This window comes from Myotis nattereri (assembly GCF_964212035.1).
Source record: "Myotis nattereri genome assembly, chromosome: 7".
NCBI classification, from domain to species: domain Eukaryota; kingdom Metazoa; phylum Chordata; class Mammalia; order Chiroptera; family Vespertilionidae; genus Myotis; species Myotis nattereri.
The window spans coordinates 18,126,015-18,149,582 of NC_138082.1; positions in this window are offsets into that span (position 1 = coordinate 18,126,015).

Below are 23,568 nucleotides of genomic sequence, written 5' to 3' on the forward strand. Positions count from 1 at the left end.
CGAAGCTTTCTAAACAAGCATGACCTACTGTGTCACCAGCCCTAGGCTAATTTGCTTTGACATTCATACTTTTATTTGATGCTCTGGCCACACACAGAGAGAATTTTACAATGAAATAGTTTTATATCATACTTCATTTATACCAAGAAACAAACTAATTTAAAAATTAAATATTCTTTAAAATTGCAGATGCAATCAGTTTATATAAGGTACGAATGGTATCCGTCTAAAGAGGGGATAGAGGGGAGACTTGAATGCAGATATGCACATAGGAAGAAAGATGTGAACATGAAGGCAAAGATCAGGGTGATGCACCTACAAGCCAAAGGATGGCAAAGATGACCAGCAAACCACCAGCAGCTAGTGAGGAGGCATGGGACAGTCTCCTGACAGGCCTCAGAAGGAAGCAACACTGCTTACACCTTGACCCGAGAGTTCTAGCCTCCAGACTGTGAAACAATAAACTCTCAGGGTTTAATCATCCCAGTATGTGGTACTCCAGCTCAGATGACATATATCCCATTGGCTTAAAAGGATATGTAGAAATGATCAAGAAACTACTTTAAGAACCCGTTGAAATACTTCAGAGATGAAGAAAGGTGCCAGAGGTGGATTAATGTTATAATTTTTAAAGGCAAAGGGTGTGAACTCTGCAAATCTCAGATAAGTAAGCTAATATGAACCCCTTAAAATTAGTATGCAAATGTTTGTGCAACAACTTTAATAAAGGTTCCAATAGGGGTTCACTAAGAATATTATTATTGTTGATTCAACTATTAGATTGGGAGATAAAGAAAATGTGAACATTGTTCATCCTGAACTTAATTACACATTTGAAGACACCTCTCATGATATTCCTGAGGTCAAAATGGTGAAATATGCAGGAAATAATATGAATTAGGTACATTCATAACAAGTTGAACAACCACACCCAAAGAGTGTTGATTCATGAGAAGATATTAACTTATAAGAGAGGTCTCAAGTTGTAAACCATAGGACTACTTTAACAAGATTGGGGAAAAAAGCATGCAAGGCACATTTATCAAACCTGTGGATGACACATAGCTGATAAGGAAACCTGATCCTTTAAATAGCTGAGTCTGGATTCTAGAAATCATCTGAGGAATCAATGGAGAAATTACAGATGTTTAACTTGGAGAGAAAGAACAGGAAAGTAGACATGGAAGCTCAAGGCTAGATCTGTGGAAGATGTCAAATCAATGAAGGTCTTGCTGAAAAGACCTGAGATCTTAACAAAAGAAACAATACTTCATTTATATCTATCACTATCACTCTAGTTCGAATCAATCTGTTTTACTTAACTAATACTGTCTTCCTCATGTCCACTAGTTTCCCCATTTTTTCCCTTGCATTTCTAATCTATTTTCTAAAACAGCAGGTCGAGCCATCTTCTATAAACTATAACCTTCATGACATGATCCATCATTTCAAGGTGCAATTGTGGTCATATTTAAATGTTTACTTTAAATATAACTGGTTGCAGCCCTCATTTGCCCTAGAAGTACATTCTACGTGCCATACTTCAAGAAGGAGTAGGAAGCACTAATTAGTATGCTACTCCCAAGGCTACTGGTCCCTTACCACCCATCAATGTTGTCCTATTTGGCTCCCTGTTCAAGCCACACAAGCTTGATGATCTGGTTTCACTTGGTGCCTCGCTCAGGCATGGGTTCTCTAACTCTACAGTTTGCACTATTTCCAGACGCTCTTCCCCAGCACACAAACTACCCTGATGATATCTATACAACTTTCCAGCATCAGCCCCAAGCGCTCAAAAACTTTTCTGAATGTTGGTCCTGCCCTGAGGTCCCCCCTTTCGTCCTCAAGGACATTTTTCCTAAGTTATTTTTTTTTCAGCACTCTCATTGCTTTTTTCCAAGACTGTTTTTGTGGGGATTTTTTGGTCAGGGCCACACGGCTCCATCAAAACAAAACAAAAACAAGCACAATAACAAACAAAAAGAAAAACACAACGGGTATTAGTTTCTTCTCTCCCCAAAAACCCTGGGCATCTTATGTAAGGTGTGGCCTCCTCCTCCCCAGGAACCAGCTTCCCTGAGTGGAACACACCTGCATTCTCAGGGAGTGGCAGCCTTTTATTAATGAAGTCAGAAAACTTTCTACTGAAAAAAAAAGGCTGTGTACTTGCTCTACATTTCCACAGCTAAGAAAGTCATTCAAGAAGTACAGAAAATCAGCCTTTCTGTATTTAATGACCTGCCCCCCACCAGGAAAAAATAAATTCAGCCAAGTCAGTGTTCAAAATTTTCCAATAGCTGCTCAATGCATTGAGATAAAAAGTCAAACTTCCTTCTATGATCTACAAGAAAATATATATCATATGGCTCCTTCCGACATTTTCAGTCACATGTCCAAACCTTCATCTTTTTCTCATATACAAGGCCCACCTGCCTTCTTTCACTTTAAGAAAGAAAACATTGTCCTAACTTAGGGCCCTTGAGCAGATACATATATTAGTCTCTCATACACCAGGGCTCTGTGAGTTTCACCTCCTTCCTTACTCTTCAGATTAAACATTACCTCTTCTAAATAGTCACTATATACTAAGGCCCTAATGTTCTTTTGCTTTGTCCTCTGTTCTTTTTCTTCAGAGCACTTACCATAAGTCATTACTACACATTCCTGAGTTAGAAAGAAACATCAATTACCTTAACTTTCTCTTTCTGGAATACTTCATAAGAGATAGGTTGCTATTTGGATTCTAAGAAGAAAAGGTCATTATAATGTGGGATGTTGGCAGACGTTCATGAGGAATTATCTCAAGATAGAACTGACAGACCTTAAAAGAAATGTTTGACTTGGAATGGCACAAGACAGAGAATCCAAAGGCGTGAAAATGAGCAAAGGTAAACTTAAAAATGGAAAGGAGAACATCTTGTATGAGAAGATCAATCTGACTTTCCTTGAGAGAGGCATGGAACAACAGATGAAGCAGCAATGGTAAGGTGAGTGATAAAGGATCTGAATTGAGATCCATCTCTTAGTCAGAGGCATAATGGCATTAGGAAGGGTCATCTAGATATGATGAATATGTTAGAGGAAAAGGGAGCTTAAAAGGTCAGTAGGAGGTTACTTTACTAATCTACCATAATAATTATGAAGCTTGAAGTCAAGACAGGAGAGATATTCTACATATTTAATTATTACATAAATTGTTGCACTACAGAGAGGCTACAGCTCCCATGGGCAACAACAGGGGAGGGCTGGCAAAGGAAGCCCATTGTTTCAGGAGCCCAGATGGGTACTCCGTGTTTGCTGGTGAAGAAGGGTTACTCAAGGGTCTTGGGGAAAGGCTATTTCTTGACCCTTTTTTAAAAAAAAATAAAAAAAAGGCATTTTAAGTATTTTAGTAACCAGTACAACTATACCTGTGAGTGCTGGGTGGATATCAGCCCAAGGTAAAGGAAGCCGAGATGAGACAAGGAGCAGTCAGATGGAAGAGAACAGATCTAATTGAAAGAAATCTTACGGGAAAAAAAATACAAGAAACCAGAGAAGTGACTACATATGAGAAACAAAGAATAGTAAGTAAGCAATGATGTCAAGATTTCAAGCTTGAAGAGCCATAGGAGTAGAGTTATATTAATAACAAAGATAAGATATTTTGGAACCAGAATAAGTTTGAGCGAAGTGGCATGTGAGAATTCTGAATTTTTAATCTGCTGAGCCTAAAATGTGTAGTTATAATCATTTCTGAACATTCTAAAGGCAGCTACAAATATACATTTTAAATTTAGAACTGAACTCTAAGTTGCAGACTTTGGGGAAAATCATATAAATGTGATTACTGTAAATAAGCTCTTTAAGTAAGTGAACATTATAATAAATGACTGATAGAGTTTGTTTTTAGGATAAATTAAAATTGACCAAATTATACCATTAGCTTAAAAAGTAGAATGTTATATAATACTGCAATACACAAAACATTCAATAAACCCAAGATTTGCTTAGAACAGTGATCCTCAATCCAGGATGCACAGTAGAATCATTTGGGTAATTTAAAAACGTACAGTGATTGCTATGGACTGACTTGCATCTGCCCCCAATTTTTTTGGTCAAAGTCTTAACCCCCAATGTAATGGTATTTGAAGATGGGGCCTACTGAAGAGCATTAGGATTAGATGAGGTCATGAGGGTAGGGCCCTCATATTGAGGTTAAGTGTCCTCTTAAGAAGGGACACCATGCCGAAACCGGTTTGGCTCAGTGGATAGAGCATCGGCCTGCGGACTGAAGGGTCCCGGGTTCGATTCCGGTCAAGGGCATGTACCTGGGTTGCAGGCATATCCCCAGTAGGAGATGTGCAGGAGGCAGCTGATCGATGTTTCTCTCTCATCGATGTTTCTAACTCTCTATCTCTCTCCCTTCCTCTCTGTAAAAAATCAATAAAATATATTTAAAAAAAAAAAAAAGAAGGGACACCAAGGAGTTCACATGCACAGCTAGCTAGCTTGTGTGTCCGGCCTCACAATTCACCTCCCCACCCCTACCTGCTCCTTTCCTCCATTGTGAGGGCATGGTGAGAAGGTGGCTGTGTGCAGCTTAAAGAGTCCTCAGCAGACCCAACCATGCTGGCAGCATGACCACAAACTTCCAACCTCCAGAATTTTGAGAAAATAATTTACTGTTATTCAAGTCAACCAGCTTATGGTGTTTTGTTATGGCAGCCCGAGCAGACTAATACATTGATGCTTCATCAATTAAATGATTAGCAATGGACTAAACATAATCTATTTTTGCAAAAATAACTATATCCAATTTAGTCACCCAACTAATTTCACTGAAATATTCTACCAGAAAGATTTGTGTCCTAAGTCCTTTATATAGTAAACACCCTATAAATGTTGTTGCATGAACAAACATGTGAATGAAAAATGCATGCATATCTGACTGAATGAAATTTTGTCAGAGAACATATAAAGTCAACAGAACAAGCTGAGAAAATATAAAAACTTAAGTATTCTTCAATAAAGATTTATCTAGATAATAAATATACTTTAAACAATGAAGAGTCAAAAATGCTAAACCATGCTTATATTACTTATTTCCATTATACAATGAACTCTTTAGCTGTTAAATGGTGTACAATAAACCCTTCAAACATTAAATCTTTAAACATCTTTTAATAAAAATTAATACAACATAGAAACTGCTTTTTATCTAGTTTTACTGAATTGTCTTATGATAAAAATATGTTTATGAAAGGGGAAGAACAAAGTATATTTTGTTATTTCACCAAATCTAAAGAAAAATAAGTTATTGCATGTATTTCAGGAGAAGCAAAACTCAGGAAAAAATCCTAATTTAGTATGTCTAGCTCATCTAAAGATATTGTTTCTATTTACTAAAGAGAAAATTATAGATTTTAAAGTAAAATGCAAATTAGATTAAAAGAATACCATTTGCAGTTTTCTTAATAATTAGCTGATATTTGTAAGGAACCCATCTCTGGGTTACAATGAAATATTAGACAGTTTATGAGAAGATAATCTGAAAAACAGGCCGAAAATAGTCTAGAAGATGTATTGGAGAGGAATGTATAGCTGAAATCTCCAAAAAACAGAATCCGTTCTCTGAGGGTGGGTAATCATACTCTATACTTGACAAAATTTCACAAACAAGAGCAAATCAAGCTTGCGCCCCCCCCCCTAAATAAAACAGCTGAAAATTATATGTAAACTTTAACATTTTTCTCATGATTATCAAAGCAATAATTCCTTATTAAATAAAACTATTATATATCTGTGGAACCTTTTTTTTTTTTAAGTCTTTGCCCTGGGAGAGAGAGAGAGAGAGAGAGAGAGAGAGAGAGAGAGAGAGAGAGAGATCGTTGTGAGAAACACTGATCGGTTGATAGGCACCCTGACCAGGAATCAAACCTGAGACCCTTTGGGACACAGGACTAAGCAACTGAGCCACCCTGACCAGGGCAACTGTGGAATCATTTTAGATATTCAAGTTAACTATGGTAGTTCTAAAACTATGCAATAGTTCAAAATAATCAGATTTATAAAATTGATACACAATGTTTTAAAACATCTTAATAGTGGTGAATAATCATATCTAAAGAGTTAAAGTAAAATTCCATCTCTGCTATAATTACCAAATAAACTCTAAAAAAGACCACAACTAAAACAAACAAACTCTACAATTAAGCAAATAGTTACACCAAATAAGCTGAATGGTACCAATCCTTTCTCAAGACATTTTTTTTTCTTTTACTATGTTTACTTTTGCCTACAGAAAATGTTTTAAATCGCAAGGTTCATCCCTGATTTCATATTTTTATGAAACTTCCATATTTAGCCTTTACATACAATAAATGACTTACTTAGATTACATTTGTATCAATCATATCAATGATATTCTATGAGTTAATGAACCATAATTAAATCTAACTAGCAAACGCTTTAAGTCCTGATTTCTTCACGTATAAGTGGGTTATTATATTATAGAACATGGCACAGAGCACACAGATATGCTCAGTTAACATTATTCCCTCTCCCTTCACTTGCTTTCCCATCCTTCCCTCTATCAGTATATAGCTGCTGGAAAATCAATTATTTATTTGTAATTAAACGTGATACAATATGATAAAAATTTTTAACAAAGTGCACTAACAAGCAAAACAGAGACAGACTCATAGGTAGAGAGCAGGCTGACAGATGTGGAAGGGCGTTGAGTGCCTAGGTGATGGGGTTGGAGGAGAATATAGGAGGGATACATGGTGATAGAAAGAGGCTTGATTTGGGGTGGTCAGTGATGTGGGTGAAATTATGCCCCTGAAACCTGTATAATTTTGTTAACCAGTGTCAGCCCAATAAATTCAATAAAAATGAAAAAGGAAAAAAGAGCCCTGGCTAGTGTGGCTTGGTTGGTAGGAGTATTATTCCATACACCGAGAGGTCGTGGGTTGGTTTCCTGGTCAGGGCACATACCTAGGTTGTGGTTACCGTATATCCCCAACCCAATCAGGGTGTGTGCAGGAGGCAGCTGATCAATGTTTCTCTTTCGCACTGATGTTCATTTCTCTGTCTCTGTCTCTCTCCTTTTCCCTCTCTAAACAAATCAATAAAAATGTCCTCCAGTGAGGATTTTTTTAAAAGGAAAAAAATATATATAATTACATATTTATGATACCCATCACAAAACATGTTTACACCTTCTTTTGGTTAAATGTAATCTGCCCAAATATAGGACCATATCAAAAGACTCTTTTCCAATTCAATATTGAAAAACAAAAGACACTATATTTTACAGAGTTCTTTTTGCAAAGGCACAGTTAATATGTATTCATTAACTTCAGAAAATCCTAAAAGATAGGTCAGCTATATCATTCTATATCTGTGGTTCTATACCTTCACTGTGCAGCAAATTTACTTAGGGGAATTAAAGAATCATTACAGATGCCTGAGCCCCACTCCTGAAGATTTTGATTAATTTGGTCTGAGGTGGAAGCCAGTGACGAAGCTGAGACTAGAATCCAAATCTCCACTTTTAGAAAAGATAAGACTCTAGAGTCAACAGAGGTTTCAGTGTATGATATTAGATAACCTGGAAATATTTAAACACAATATTGAGCACATTTAATCTGCATTCAACCTTCCACCAAATGCTGATAGTCAACAAAAGGTCGCCCTTCCTACTGCCACAAATGGCCTTTCCATCATCATTCCTAATGACAAAACTAGTATTTCCCTTGCTTCTTCCTCTGAAGAAAATAAAAAGACCTCAAAGTCTAACGTGAAAATGAGCAATTACTTTTGCTACATAAAGAGAAATAAGTCTTCGTAACTAATCTATTTGATGTATAAATGAACAGAAGCAGAAAAAGAGGTGAACAGAATCACGGCCTCAGGTGATGTGCAAAGTCCCTAAAGCAAAGCGCTCTCTGTGTCCTGGTTAAAACCTGTTTGTCTGGGGATTGGCTCAGCTGCTCCAGTTCCAGCTTCCCAGCCTTCCAAGGTGTTGACATGACCTCAGTTGTCTCTTTGCTGGAGCTGGATCCAATGAACAAAATCCGACACATGCAGGCACTTGTTTCTCCTTTATCCAGTGCCTTCGAGGGCAGCAGAGAATCAGAGTCAGTCACCTCATCTAGTCTTGCCCTTGATAGTTTTATCCTTAATCTTTCAACACTGTCTAAAGGCTATCAGGCCGATGGACACATCAATGATCAGTGGGAGACCTGACTAAACGAAGACAAACAAGATATAAACCCGAATGAATATCAGCTGGTTGAATTATAGTATTTTAGGGAAGGAAAAAAAATCAAGTAAAACAACTGAGTGTACTCAACAACTAATGAAGATCTGAAGGCTTACTTGGTTGTGGACTCTACATAAGTAAGGGAAGTCACCCTTCCTCTCTTTACCACCATTCCTCCCACCTTCCCTTCCTTCCTTTCTTCCTTTTTCTCATTTGCCAATATAAAAAGAAAACAGATTATCAAAGAAGCTTGAGGAGAAAAATATCATAAGTATTACTTTATTAGCTGCAAATATTATATACATGATTCCTAAGAGTTGAGTAGGAATACAGAGAAGGAATGCATTCAAAAATCAAATATCTTCTCCTTTTTGGAAAGAAGGATTCCACCTTACAAACAGTATCAACTATAACTTGAGCGTATTATTCCTAAAAGTTTGCATTTATCCATAAATGCAACAGACTCTGTAACAGACTCTACACTTGATCTTAGCCAAAAGGCCGAGAAGCGATGTGTAACAGACTCTGAGGTCAAAATCAACATGTGTGATGAAGTGTCACCTTAATCTCTCTACCAACTTCCCACTGAAGATTTGCAAATACTTCAATCTTCCTCTTCTACCTCCAACTAGCTCCTGATTTTAGTACATATAAAACTACTAAAATCTACTCAAATATAATATTTTCCCTCCTTCTATTACTAAAACAAAATAAACTCCTAAAAAATCTAGAATGAAAATTAGAAAACACCATCTCCTATCCTAACATAAAAGGACAGGCTAGGAGAGGTCAATGGGGGTAAAAAGAGGACCTATGTAATACTTTCGAAAATAAAAATTAAAAAAAATGTACAAGTATAACAACCCCTCCCCATCTCATCTTTAAAAAAGGCTAAGACAGAACCAATCCAACCCCCTTGCACTTTTATAGCAATAAGTGAGATAAAGCCAACCCGTTGTACCTGGCACTTAGTAAATGACATTTACGCATAGGAGTAAAAGCTCTGCTGCTTTAGAGAATATGAAGAGTTGGCTTTCATTTTCACTTTAGTTTCCTTTATAAAAATCATATGGTTATTTATGTAAATATAAGTTGGGTAGTAATGTAAGTTGGCTCGGGATATGTTTATATTATAAGGTGTAGCAGTTAAGACACTGAGCACATAGCTGACTCTTTTTAGGTCTTCTAAAGCAGTGCTTGTCAACTGTGAAAAACAATCTGTGAAAAAAAATCACATTTTAGTCTAATTTCCAATTTGTTAAAAAAAATAACCTTTGTACAATACAATAAAAGTGAACTTTGAAAAACATAAAACACAAGCTCCCAATTTTCATTACTGTTAAATTTTTATAAAAGTTTTAAATATGTGCCTGGCCGGTGTGGTTCAGTGGTTGACCATCAATCCAGGAACCAAGAGGTCACTCGTTCGAGTCCTGCTCAGGGCACAAGCCCAGGTTGCAGGCTTGATCCCCAGTAGGGGGTGTGCAGGAGTCAGCAGATCAACTATTCTCTCTCATCATTGATGTTTCTTTCTCTCTCTCTCACTCTCCCTTCCCCTCTCTGAAATTAAAAAAACAACAACACATTTTTTAAAGTTTTAAATACTTCCTAAATTTCTATCTTTATCTCAAGGCAGACAGGTAATAAAACACTACGCAGTCCACAGACATTTTTAACACTGTTACAAAGAATGCTTGATTTTAGAAATGAATGGAGAGTGGCTGTTTTGTAATAAAAAACTGAAATTAAAAACTAAAAATCATTCTCTTACTAATGATGTTCCACTTACATTGATCTCAACTCAAATTAGATATTAATTTAAAAATACCAGGAGTCCTGCCAGGTGGCTCAGTTGGTGGGAGCATTATCCCTTACACCAAAAGGTTGCAGGTTTGATTCTTGGTCAGGGCACCTAACTAGGTTGCAGGTTCAATCTCCAGTGAGGATATATATGGGAGACAATCTCTCTCTCTCTCTCTCTCTCTCTCTCTCTCTCTCTCTCTCTCTCTCTCTCTCCCCTTTTGGTGAGGATAAAAATATAGACAGGAAAATAGCCAGTATACCATATTAACCCCTCATAAAAGCCACATATTTGATACACTATGTTAAAAGGTTATTGAATGAAGTGACTGGATTTTAACTTAATACTGATTTAGTACAGAATAACTTCTATACTGTAGAGCAGTCACTAAATAAACTATAAAAACCAAACAATAAAAGTAACCTCCCAGGTTTACATTTAAATTATTAATGAAGTTTGTTACACTAACAAACTATTTTGGAACACTTGGCTACTTTAACAGAACCTTTTTGCTACTTCAGGTAGTATTAAAAACACTTCTATGTTCCTGTATAGAGTTATTAAAGAGAAACCTCAATAGCATAAAGCCAACAAAGAATAAAAATGCTTATTATGCATTTTCTTTTATGGTTTCAACACAACTTCTTATCAGTTTTGGCATTAATGCAATAATTCAACAATACAGACCCTACCTACACAGTTGAACTTTATTGGGGATATATATATCTCCCTAATAATGCATTTACTAGTGTAAAGAAGAATAAGAAGAGAGTACTACAATAAAAAAAAAAAGTGAGATGGAACAAAAACATTCCTGTGTCTATAGTGATAAAGTTTGGAATATCAGTAAATCATTTCATACCTTTCAAGACTCCCTTAAAGAAATCTCAGAAACCATGAAATGTTTTCATTGGTTATTTATAACACCATATAGTGACTGAAATGGAGAGAAAGGTAAGAGGCAGTCTCTAAAGTAGCATTATTCATTACTAGAGGCCTGGTGCATGAAATTTGTGCATGGGTATGGTCCCTAGGCCTGGCTGGCAATTGAAGTGTGAGCATCTGGCATGGAAGGGCAGGTCCCAGCTGACCTCTGGGCCCTGGGCAGCACCTGGGCCCCCACATGCTCCCCTTCGCCTGAGTCACGGTGCCTGGGTCCCCAGCAGAGATGTGGTGAGTGCAGCCAGATGCCGTGGGCTGGGGCACAGCGTGGGTCTCTGGGCCACCCAGAGGCACTGCACACGAGCAGGACGGGCAGTGCGCTCTCTCCTGACTGGCCTTGCAGACTGGCTCCTGCGCGAACCCAGGGGTAGTCAGACTAGCCCCAGAGGTTCCAGCGGCTGCGGCCCAGCTCAACAAGAAGCCACTGCGCACGGGTGTGGGGTGGGCTCCTCGCGGACACCTGGCACCTGAGCATGGGTGGGGGGAGGGTGGCTTCCCCCCACAGGTGAGCCCTGGCGTCCCGGGGGAGGGTAGCAGGGAAAGTTAGAGCAAGCTTGGTGGACACCCCACATTCTCACTGCACCTCCATCCCCATCACCCCCCGGCCCCTGCTCCCAAGTAGCCTGGCGAGAGGTCACAGTACATCACCAACGCCCACCATGTTCTGCACCATCCCCTGGTGGTCAGCATACATCATAGCATCGCATATCATAGCAAGCAATCAAGCCACCAACTGAGGGGACAATTTGCATATTAGGCTTTTATTATATAGGATTCCTCCAATCTAAAAGAGTTTTGTGTGTTTTTTTCTTCCAGATGTCAAATTAAAAGTGTCTTTACCCAAGGTAGTCTAGGAAAGGCACTAGAAATGAAATGAGTGGATTCCTTCACTCCAATCTGCCTTAAAAATGCACTAGGAAAAGGACTTACAATATATAAATAAGCTCTCTTCACATTGAGGTTTTTCTGGTGATAGGCACAACCTACTATAGAAATTATTCTGAGATTACAAAAACAAATTAGTTTCAAATGGAGAAAAGTCTTTCCCAGGCCCAAATTAAATTTATATTTCATTTCAAAGGCAAGGACTAAAAATTTTTAATGGCCACAAATGAAAATAACTATAAGACCCCCATATTTAGTAAGGCTGTAGTCAGCTATCAAATGAATAATCTGGTGCCTTTCACAGTATTTTAAACAGTCTCTGTATTCCAACATACATGAAATTCAGCACAGTGTGTTCCATGTTTGGTCCAAGATGCTAATGATAGTAGCTGTTGCAATCAAATCAGTAGCACAAATGGTAGTACATTCACACCTAAGGTGCAGAGGAACATTCGTACCACTTTATTCTCACTTCAGCTCTGTGTAAAGGACAGGAAATAATGTCATTCCTCCTTCAACAAATAAACCTGCCATTTCAGATAACTGATCCATGACCAGTTGCTAGTATTCAAACTGGCACTTAGAAGAACAGTGTCACCCTGCAAGCCAACAGGAAGTGATTCCCAGGCTTAGACCTGAACCTGCTACCTAGATTTTTTCTTTTCTTTTTTTAGCACACAACTGGGAAAGAAGCATATACAGTGCATACATACATACATACTTTGAAGGTTGTGACAACTTCATTGTTTCAATTACAACATATTTTATTGGAATTTGTGAGTGGCATCTTTCAGATGGGACAGGTGTTTCACCCCAGAAATAAGTGACTACTTTCTGTGCCTCGGAAAGCCAAGGTGTGGTACTGTTAGCAGTTGTCAAGGTGTCTGTTTACCCAACTTTTATCCAGCGGGAGCAAAGGTATTCAGCTCTTGAGGCATAAAGGGAAAGTGGAAAAGGACAAAAATTTAGAACTGAACTTTCAATAGTGAATTAAAATGTACAGGGTAGCACAGCACTTGACCATTCAATGCAGTACAAAAATAACTAAATCACAGCAGCTCACAACTCACCAGGACAAGTTTGGAAGCTGTTTTTTTGCGCCTTTTCTTTGTTCCCGACATACAAACAATAAGGGATTGCAAAAATAAACAAGATGTCAATCTCTCAAGATTTCAATAACTGAGTCTCGGAACCTAACAAAATATTGGAGTCCTTCACTCTTTCTGTCCCACGCCCAGCCATCAGGAGGAAGGGAGGGGAACAGCAGCGCCTCCCTAGCATTGCTCCGCTGCTGTGCAAGAGCATGAAGGCATCCCGATGGAATCAAGTGTGAAAATGTTTTATTCTAGAATATTGTAAGGTGGCCAGTAGTGAAAACAGAGACAGAGAAAACAGCACGGAGGCAAGGAATCATGGAAGGCTTGAGCCCATATAGTGATCACAATAATGATAATATAAATAATAACAATAAGTAACTGAGCGATCATAATGTTTAAAGAAACTGAGCCCCTCTATATTCCAAATACATAGGGGGCTTAAACATACATGTAATTATAACAATCTTCACAACTCTCAGTGTTATCACTTCTGTTTATATAGGTATGAGGCTCAGACATACTGACTATTCACACAAGGTCACTCAGCATGCAGTTATTCTTTTGGGTAAATAACAACAGATCATATTAAATGATGATGGCTAGACATATAGGCATGTTTGTCACAGCTAACCAAACTCATGGGGTTTTAACCTAAGACTGCCTCCAAAGCCTGACTAATAATTTAAAAAATTATATTGTACCAGCTTTACTAATAAAAATATTTTATTAATGATTACAAAAGATAATCTTATGATTTATCAAATCAACAGACTAAAAAGGAAACAATATAAGTTTAATGGACACTTAATATTATGTACTCCATTGACTTAAAGAATGAATGACTATGAGTACAAGATGACAAAGAATAAATAGGCTTTTTTTTTTTTTAAGGAAAGAATGGGAAATCTCTTTAACCTTTTTTATTGCTGCATCCATCCCATGAAAGGAAATTTCTTCTTATAATAAAATTACATCTTGATCTTCAATAAATGTTTGTTTTGTAAACTCTGGACAATTAGTAAAAATTAAAATGTAATACAATATTACATTTTTGTATTATTATTACTTTTTGAAGAGAGCTTAATAATAAGCTGTTTTACAATGTATATGGATTCTCTAAAAATGTTAATTATTATAAATTACAATAAATATTACAGAAATACTTTAAAATTTAAAAATACTACATAATTATTTATTCATCACAAATATATTTATAAGGAAAAAAATTAAAATTACTTTGAATTTTCTGAGACTACAGTATTCTGAAATGTACTGACTAAAATGAATGATAATTATGTACGGCACATTCAGAAGGTGCATATATTATTTTCTGCATAAAAATTATGCTATTTTCTTTATTTTCATGCTCACACACTTCAGATCCCATTTATAATATAGATAAAATGGGGAGAAAAAGAGAGAGTGAACTATTCCACAGATACTGCAAACTCTCAGAAAAATATTATTTTACTGTTAAAACAGAACCTGTTGGTCTCTTCGGCTACCACACGTGTTTTAAAAGTTTTGTTTTGCTGTGGTTTTAAAGCTCAGTGCAATCTCTCTACCGCCGCTTCCCACGGGCGAAAAAACAAAGAGTTAAAACTCAAATGCAACAGTAAACCACCGGGCAGAGACCAGGCCCTCGCAGCCCATTCCTTAACAAACTTGTTGCCAGGCCTGTCTGCACCATCCTAACGCCTATGTTTCTCTGGCCTCAAGCCAAGAGTGTCATTTTACGGCGAGTAAAGAAAAAGACTTTCATTCTTCCAATCTTGTACTACTTTCACCCCGACCTTGTAATCTTGTTTTTCCACATTTCTAACTGCTCAAACAAAAGCCTTCCCCCCTGAAATATTCATAAGTGACAGGGAAAAGAGGAGAATGGGAAGGAGATGTTCTCTGTACAGAGAGCACTCCTAGTCCTGGGCGCGCTATTTTAAACACCGATGAGGACAAGCTTGGAAGCAGGGACTCTGCTCACACCCAGTGAATTCAGGTAATGTCTCCATTGTCCCACATTGCCATGGTCTGGTGACAGGAACCCCAACGAGAGCAAGCTTGCCCTGCATTTTCCTCGGCATTTAGATGCCAACTCTGATAAAGTCACGCCTTAAAATATCCACACAGCATGCAGCATACAGACAGCAATGAAGCCTTCAGCCATTCCCAGACACAGATAAGACGGTAAAAAGGAGAGGAAATCGGGACAAGACTTACAGACACAAGTAGACACACACAGCCAACCCATTTGTAACTACGGCTATCGAGATCCTTCCTCACACTAGGGCCTACGAGGATCCAACAACAAAAATAGTGGAGAGAGTCCATCCCTCCCCCACCCCTGCTTCAAATTTTCTCAGAAGAGCCCATTGCTTCCTGTCACCAGTCGCCTTGGAGGGGTGTCCAAATGCATTCTTCATTGCTCTTTTTCTTTCAATTCCAGTGACTCCCTGAAATGTCTAATTCCTCACTCTATTCTCCTGAACCTCCCACAAGATTTGACTTCTCTCCTACGGCAGAGATCTCTCCCCTGAGCTACCCATAGAAACCAATTCCCCCACTGCCTTCCCTCCCAACATTCCCCAAAGATCCAATCCTCTCCTCTCCTGCTATTTTCCTTTCCAGCTGTTCCCTAAAGAACCTGACATCACTATGAGTGAAACTACAGAAGAGGTCTGGGAAGGAGAGGAGAGAATACCGCTGTAGCAACACACACACACACGCACACACACTGAAGGAATGATACTTAATTCCTGAACTGTCTGTTATCTGTAAGTTTTGTTTATACACATTACATCCTATCACCTCTAATAGACTCAAATTTTCCCAAATGCCTTGATGAAATAATTGTATCTACAAAAACAACAACGCAACTTACAGAAAGCTTTACCAACTTATAAAACTGTAACCAAAGTCCAAAGAATAAAGTGCAAAGATCTTTTTTTTACCTCCAATCAAACATTGGAAATCAGAATTCTGGGGTGGGGAGTGGGAGGAGGAGGAAGCTTTAACCAAACCGTGGACAGATTGGCACCATGCTCAAAAACTCTGTTGCTCACAATTTAACTAAATTCTATTTCAGGAAACTATTTTGCTGAAAAGTTTGTATTAAGATTTAAGAGTCTTGAAACAACTTTCACACTGTTTAATTTTCGCCTTCTTCAGATAATAAAACATCTCTGGCGCAAAAGATACATATGTATAATATTTTCTTTTTTAAAAAATATATTTTATTGATTTTTTACAGAGAGGAAAGGAGAGGGACAGAGAGCTAGAAACATCGATGAGAGAGAAACATCGATCAGCTGCCTCCTGCACACCCCACGCTAGGGATGTGCCCGCAACCAAGGTACATGCCCTTGACCGGAATCAAACTTGGGACCTTTCAGTCTGCAGGCCGACGCTCTATCCACTGAGCCAAACCGGTTACGACAAATAATATTTTCAATAACACTTTCTTCATTCTATATATTTTTACAACCAGAAATACAATTATAAGAATTATTTTTTTTCTTTTTAAGATATAAAATCCCTAAATGTACTTTATTTAAATTGATAAACTTCACAATTAGCTATTTCTGTTGGGGTGGGGGGGCGGCAAAGGCATTATTATAATGACTGAAAATAATGAACCAAGTAATTAGTATTTAAGTATTTTTGACACTGACCCTATTTCCTCTGTGGTTTCTAAACAAGTAAGATACAAAAAGAGAGAATCAAACTCTTTTCCTGTTTAACTTAGGACACCCTTGTTTTTCTAAATGAAAAGAGGGTCTAACAACTTTTAAGAAAAAAAAAAATCTGTTCTTTGTAGATTTTCCATTTGATGCAAAGTATCTAACAGCCCTTTGACACTAAGAAAAATCTAAAAGTGAAGTACATCAAGTCTCACTTTCATATATCTTGTTCATATTTAGTACTATGATGAACATATTAAATAATTCATGTATTTAAGATGTAATTCTTATGTAATACTTAGACAACAGTACTAAAAAGTGTCTCTCCAATTTAAATGCTTTCGAAGTAAAAGATTTTAAAATTTTTAATGTAATTCCTATTCCAAGTACCTATCATTGCACCTATCAGCTCATCATATGGTAAAGAATGGATATGTCCTACACCTTTCTTGACAATATATTAGAGAATTTTTTAAAAATAACTGCGACATCCTAAATTGGAAGTGAAAAGACTCGAAGTTAATCTATCTATTACCTGTGTGGCCTTGGACAATTCCTTAACTTTTCTTTGTTTGTTTCACACCTCTAAGATAAAAGGGGCTGAAATATCTCTTAAAAGCTCTGATTAAATGAAATGAAAGGAATCAGGGGCACACGCCTAAATTTGACAAAAGGTAGCATAAAAACAACAGAGACACTAAATTGAATTTTCAGGAGGATGGACTGACTATAAATCAAGGAAAAATTATTGAAATTACTAAGTAGAAACCAACAAGACATCATTTTCAGTATTTAGGTCACTGACTATTCTCCGAAGTATTTAAAATGGGTGTTATGCTTGATGTCAACTAGAACATATCACCAGCTGCTAAGAAACGAAAAAATGAAGACTATAAGATGTACAATTATTTCATAGGGGATTTTTCTTAAAGTAAACAGACGTATAGAAGAACTTTACACATTTCTTTTACATTTTTCTTCCATTTACATAGCACAAAGAAACTTCCTTACAGTAGCCTAATGGGCTACTTTCACCAATACCCTGTGATCTGTATTTGATCTCAATAAGCACAATGTCATGCATGAAAGAAAGAGGGACCCTCTTCTAAAAACCCCAAGTGTGTTGACTTGGGGAGGGGGTTAACATACAATACAATATACACATGATGTATTATAGAACTGTACACCCAAAACCTATATAATTTTATTAGCCAATGTCACCCCAATGAAGTCAATAAAATAAAAATTTAAAAAAACACACACCTTAGTGTGGCCCACAACCTCAGAGAGCTGAGCTCCGGGCTGAGCTAATGAACTGATGTGACCTGAGATCTGATCCCACTGCAGTAGCCATCAGGCTCCAGTGGTAGTGTTACTTTACCAAAATAAACCCCTCCTCAACGCGCAAGAGTGCCAAGAGCACTCCCAGGTGCCAACTTCTACTCTTCTGGAAGAAGATTCTACTAGCAAAGTTAGTAGGACTTTGAACTGTTTTTCTGTAGTAGGTACATATATTTAGATTCTACTCATCCTAAAATCCATTTTCAAAGTATAAACGCACTGCATTACATGCTCATTGTAGAAAATTTGGAAATCTAGAAAATAACATAGGACCCATATTATAATTCCAACACTCAAAGATGACCACTGCATTTGATGTATATTCTTCCTATCTTTTCTCTATGAAATACTCATACAGTAGTGAGTTTTTATTTACCAATTTGAGATTCTACCAAATGAAATTGTGCAGCCTTTTAAATTTATTTTGTAAAATTCCTATGCCATCATAACGTTTGTGCACCTAATTTTTAATAACTGCATCTTATTTCTTCCAGTGGGCATGCCATTTAAAAAAAACAACAAAAAACAATCAGCCATACTCTAAAGCATTTTTAAAAACTTAAATGTGAAAATTAATTTTCTGTATCAAATATTCAAGCCGAGATTATTTTAAAGGTGATTTTTAAAAATATATTTTTATTGATTTCAGAGAGGAAGGAAGAGGGAGAGAGAGATAGAAAAATCAATGATGAGAGAGAATCATTGATTGGCTGCCTCCTGAACACCCCCACGGGGAAGGAGCCTGCAACCTGGACATGTGGCCTTGACCTCCTGGTTCATAGGTCAATGCTCAACCGTTGAGCCATGCAGGTCTGGCAAAAAGTGATTTTAACAGTTGATTTATCAGGCTCTTAGTAAACAAAAAATACAAGCAGACCCAAACTTACACCACTGAAAATTTTGTGATCAACTCCCCCTTTATTTTATTCAAATACTAGGGGCCCAGTGCACAAATTTGTGCACCTTGAAAGGAACTGTGGGCTGCGAGGCTGCGGTGGGTACAGAGGCGGGTCTCAGCCCATCCTTCTGCACCCCTGCCAGGCCCCTCCCGCCGTGGCCCCCCCGGAACCCTGTCTGCCACCGCTGCTCCCATGCACTGATGGTGCCAGCCCCTCTAGCACCTGCTGACGGCGCGGAGCGATTGGGGCCGGTGCCAGCAGCGGGTGCGAGTAGCGGCTGCTGCCCCAATCGCCCCTCAGAAGCAGGAGGAGGTGGAGAAGCCCTGAGGGGCGATTGGGGCCAGCAGCCACCACTCATACCCACTGACAGCACCAGCTCTGGCGCCAGCTGCAGGTGTGAGCGGGAGCAAAGAATTTTCAGTAACCACCAGAGGCTCACCCCAATGGCAGCGACTGGGGCCCCACCTTGGTCTGGTGCCTCTGCTCACCTGCTCCACCATCCCACCATGGCCAATGCCCGCCATGTTCTGCACATGCACCCTGGTGGTCAGCGCACGTCATAGCGACTGGCTGTTCGGTTGTTCCACCATTCGGTCTATTTGCATATTAGACTTTTATTATATAGGATGTCAAATATTGTAAGTAGGTGGAAGCTGTGCTTTTTGGCTTGTCAACACTCACCTTAGAACTTTAAGGTTGCACATCATAATTAACATAATCACTGGCATAATACATGCTTGTATTCAGTATTCACTATGCTAAGTGTTTTATAAAGACTTTCACTCTAATCTTGACCACAACTCTATAAGGTAATTATTGGTATCTTTTTTACAAATTAAGAGATCAACTAAAAAATAAATCCCACCAAATATACGATGTCACTCTTGAATCTCACAATGAACAGATGTCCCATGTTCTCATTTGTGTTCATATACTATACATTTCTATTTATTAACTAATTTTAACACTAATGAAAACAAACACCTAACACTACCACTATTGCCATCGTGTTATAGCATGGCAATTTGACAATGTTATATACTACAAGGAGATTAGCATAAACAAAATAAAATATAATACAGAGATTTTTAATATTATAATTTTCAGAGGTGCATGTTATATAAAAATGTCCAGTAATTTTTAAAATGAATTCCAATCCTAATTTTTGTCCAACTGTTTATTAACATTGAGTGGTGTGGTTCATTTGTTACTTTTAGTGTCTATCTTTTTTTTTTCCTTTCTGGGCTGTTGAATAGATATATATTTACATGTTTTTAAAAAATTAAGGTATATAATGAAAATTCTTGCTTTAATAAAGTATATAATGAAAAGTCTTGCCTGTATCCCAACCCCCTATATGCTCAGCTATGAACCCTCAACCTACATACCCCCAAAATAAATAACCAGTTTACTGCTTTCTTGTATGTTTCCCAATATTTTTAACACAAGTACCAATAATTTATCCTTTTTTTGCACAAATGTATCTTATTTTATTCTGCCTTTGCCTTTTTAAACTTAGCAATATATTTCGGAAATCTTTTCCTATTCATAAGGTTCCTCAATTTTTTATATGTCTGTATACATTCCATTATCGATGTACCTAATTTATTTCATCAGATTTCTAAAATGTTTCCCATGTTCTTCTATTGAAGACAATTTCAGATGGAAGGGCAGGGGGGGAGAGATTAACCAAAGAACTTATATACATACATGTATAACCCATGGACAGAAAATAGTGCAGTGAAGACCTGGGGAGGGGGCAGGAGTAGGGTAGAGGGAGTCAATGGGAGTAAAAGGGGGCATCTGCAATACTTTAAACAGTAAAGATAAATTTAAAAAAACAATAATGTGGTCATGAATAATTTTGTATGCTTAACATTTTACAAATATACTGTAAAATAAATTTGTAGCAATAGGACTACTAAATCAAAGCTCATATGCATTTGTTCCAATTTACATTTATAACAACTCCTACTCCCCTCAACAATGTATGAAAATCCTAGTTTCCTTGTAGCCTTGCCAACAGAGTATGCCATTACACATTTTGATTTTTGCTAATGTACTGCATTAAAAAAAAATTAACTGATTTTAGAGAGAGGAAGGGGGGGAGAGAGAGAGAAAACATCAACTGGCTGCCTCTCACATGCACCCCAACAAAGGACAGAACCACAACCTGGGTATGTGCCCTGTCCAGGAATCAATACCCACCACCTTTCGGTGCACTGAGTGACAATTCAAGCAACCAAGCCACACCAGCCAGGGCTAATGCACTACACTTTTTAAAAATACTGTCTGTGTACTCTTGGATTTCTTCTATTTGGAAAGAAGTTGAGGAACTCTTTATATGTGTAAAACTCAGTGGTAATTTTCTGTGACCTATGTGTTAATATAACCAGATTTACATTAGGTCTTCTTTATAAATTACTTGGAGTTCCTATGTATTAGGGAGATACAGCTTATTCATAATGAGTTGTAATTTATACCGCCAACCTATTTATATTTTGTTTTTGCTCATATTTGTTGTCATGTAAAAGTTTTAAAGTTTTATAAATTTAAATACATTAATCATTTTAAATGGACTTTTGGAATGATGAGTCTACCTGCCAAAGAATATGGTATCTCTTCCCATTTTAAGTATTCTTCTGTATATTCTTTAATCAAATATTATGCAATTAAATAAAACATACATTAATTTTGAGCTTCCCTATTACTGAACTAATATGTTGTGTGTGATCCTTTTTCAACTGATCCTATGAGGGTTGTGGATATAAAATCTTATAAAATAATAACAATTATTTTACCACTTCCTTTCTAATTTTTATACCCTATTCCAGTGATGGCGAACCTATGACACACATGTCAGAGGTGACACGCAAACTCATTTTTTTGGTTGATTTTTCTTTGTTAAATGGCATTTAAATATATAAAATAGATATCAAAAATATAAATCTTTGTTTTACTATGGTTGCAAGTATCAAAAAATTTCTATATGTGACACGGCACCAGAGTTAAGTTAGGGTTTTTCAAAATGCTGAAACACCGAGCTCAAAAGGTTTGCCATCACTGTCCTATTCTCTTCCTTTTATCTAATGACATTGGCAATTTCCTCCAGCACAACAGTAAATAACAGTGAAGGAAATAAGCCAAATTTGTTCTTATTTCTGATGTTAATGAGTATGCCTCATGTGTTTTCCCATCAATCATAATAGCTTTGGGATGATGTAAGTATATATTTATCCCATTGAAGAAGTCTCCTTTAAATACTATTTTATTGAGTGTGTAGAATGGCTGTTAATTTTTATCATATGTCTTTTCAATGTCCTTAGAAATAATGCTATGATTTTTATACTTAGGTTAGTATGATAACTATTAGGAAGGTGCCTACTATTGAACCATCTTTGCACTGCTGAAATAAACACCACTTGTTAATAATGTATCATTATTTTAATGGAATCCAGATTGTTAAGTTATTTTTAGAAATTGCTGTTTATTTGGACTATTATTATTATTTGATAGTATTAAACTACAAGAGGCCAAGTCTTAAAGCAATAAAGCATTACCAACCAGAAAATTTGGGGGAGGAAGACTTGAATTTAGATTGGGACTGGGATATAAACTAATTGATTATCAGGCAGCTACAGTTCCATTGATAAGAACTATGGGGCTATTATTTTGGGTGCTATACCACAAGGAAATTATACATTCAGCAGAAACCTTTTAGCCTAACACTGTATGAGGGTTTCTTTAAATTCAATAATACATTCATTCAACATAATAAAGATTTATTGAACTCTTATTTTCAAGGCACTGAATGGCTGTTTAGTGTAGTTCAGTGACTTGCAAATGTTTTTGACCTAGATACACAATCAGAAATACATTTTTATTGCAACTCAATATATATGTGACCTATGTGAAATATATAATATGTACATCTATGTGTATCTAAAAATAGATGCATGTTTATAAAATGGTTTCATAAAACAATACTATACTACACATAATATATACACACAATGATCTATTTTTATTCCATATCATTTTTTATTAAAAGCTAGTTGAAACACACTATGTTTACTTCCAGCCCAGAATAAATGACAATATGTACTTTAGGAAATATTGTCATACTGGCTAAGAACAAAGATTCTGGAGTGACACAACCTAGGTTTGAATATCAGCTCCGCCTTTTAACGGCTTTTGTACATCCATGTCTCATCTATAAGACGAGGGCAACAGTGTCCACCTCATAGGATTTTATGAAGATTAAATAAGTCAATACTTACAAATGCATGTTTCAATAGATTTGACTGGTTTAATAAAATATTTCCCTTGACCCTACAGTTGCCAAAAGAAAAACAGTATCCCTATAATGCAGAAACTGAGGGAAAAATCACTAACAACATAAACTTTCTATCATCTATTAGAAATAATTATGAACATTTCAATATGATCTAAATGTCTGATCTGGGCCATGTCTTCCCTTCCAAAACCTTAGAGATAATTAATAAATATGCATTAAGGCCTTCATTTTATTCTCTCTTTATATACAGATGCACATAAGGGAAACCCCTAAAAGTCCTTTTAGTGACTTTATGAAACCAATAAGTATGCTAAAAAATAATTTATCAATATATTACAAAGAAGTCACCATATGTATGACTCTCAATTATGTACTTTTAAA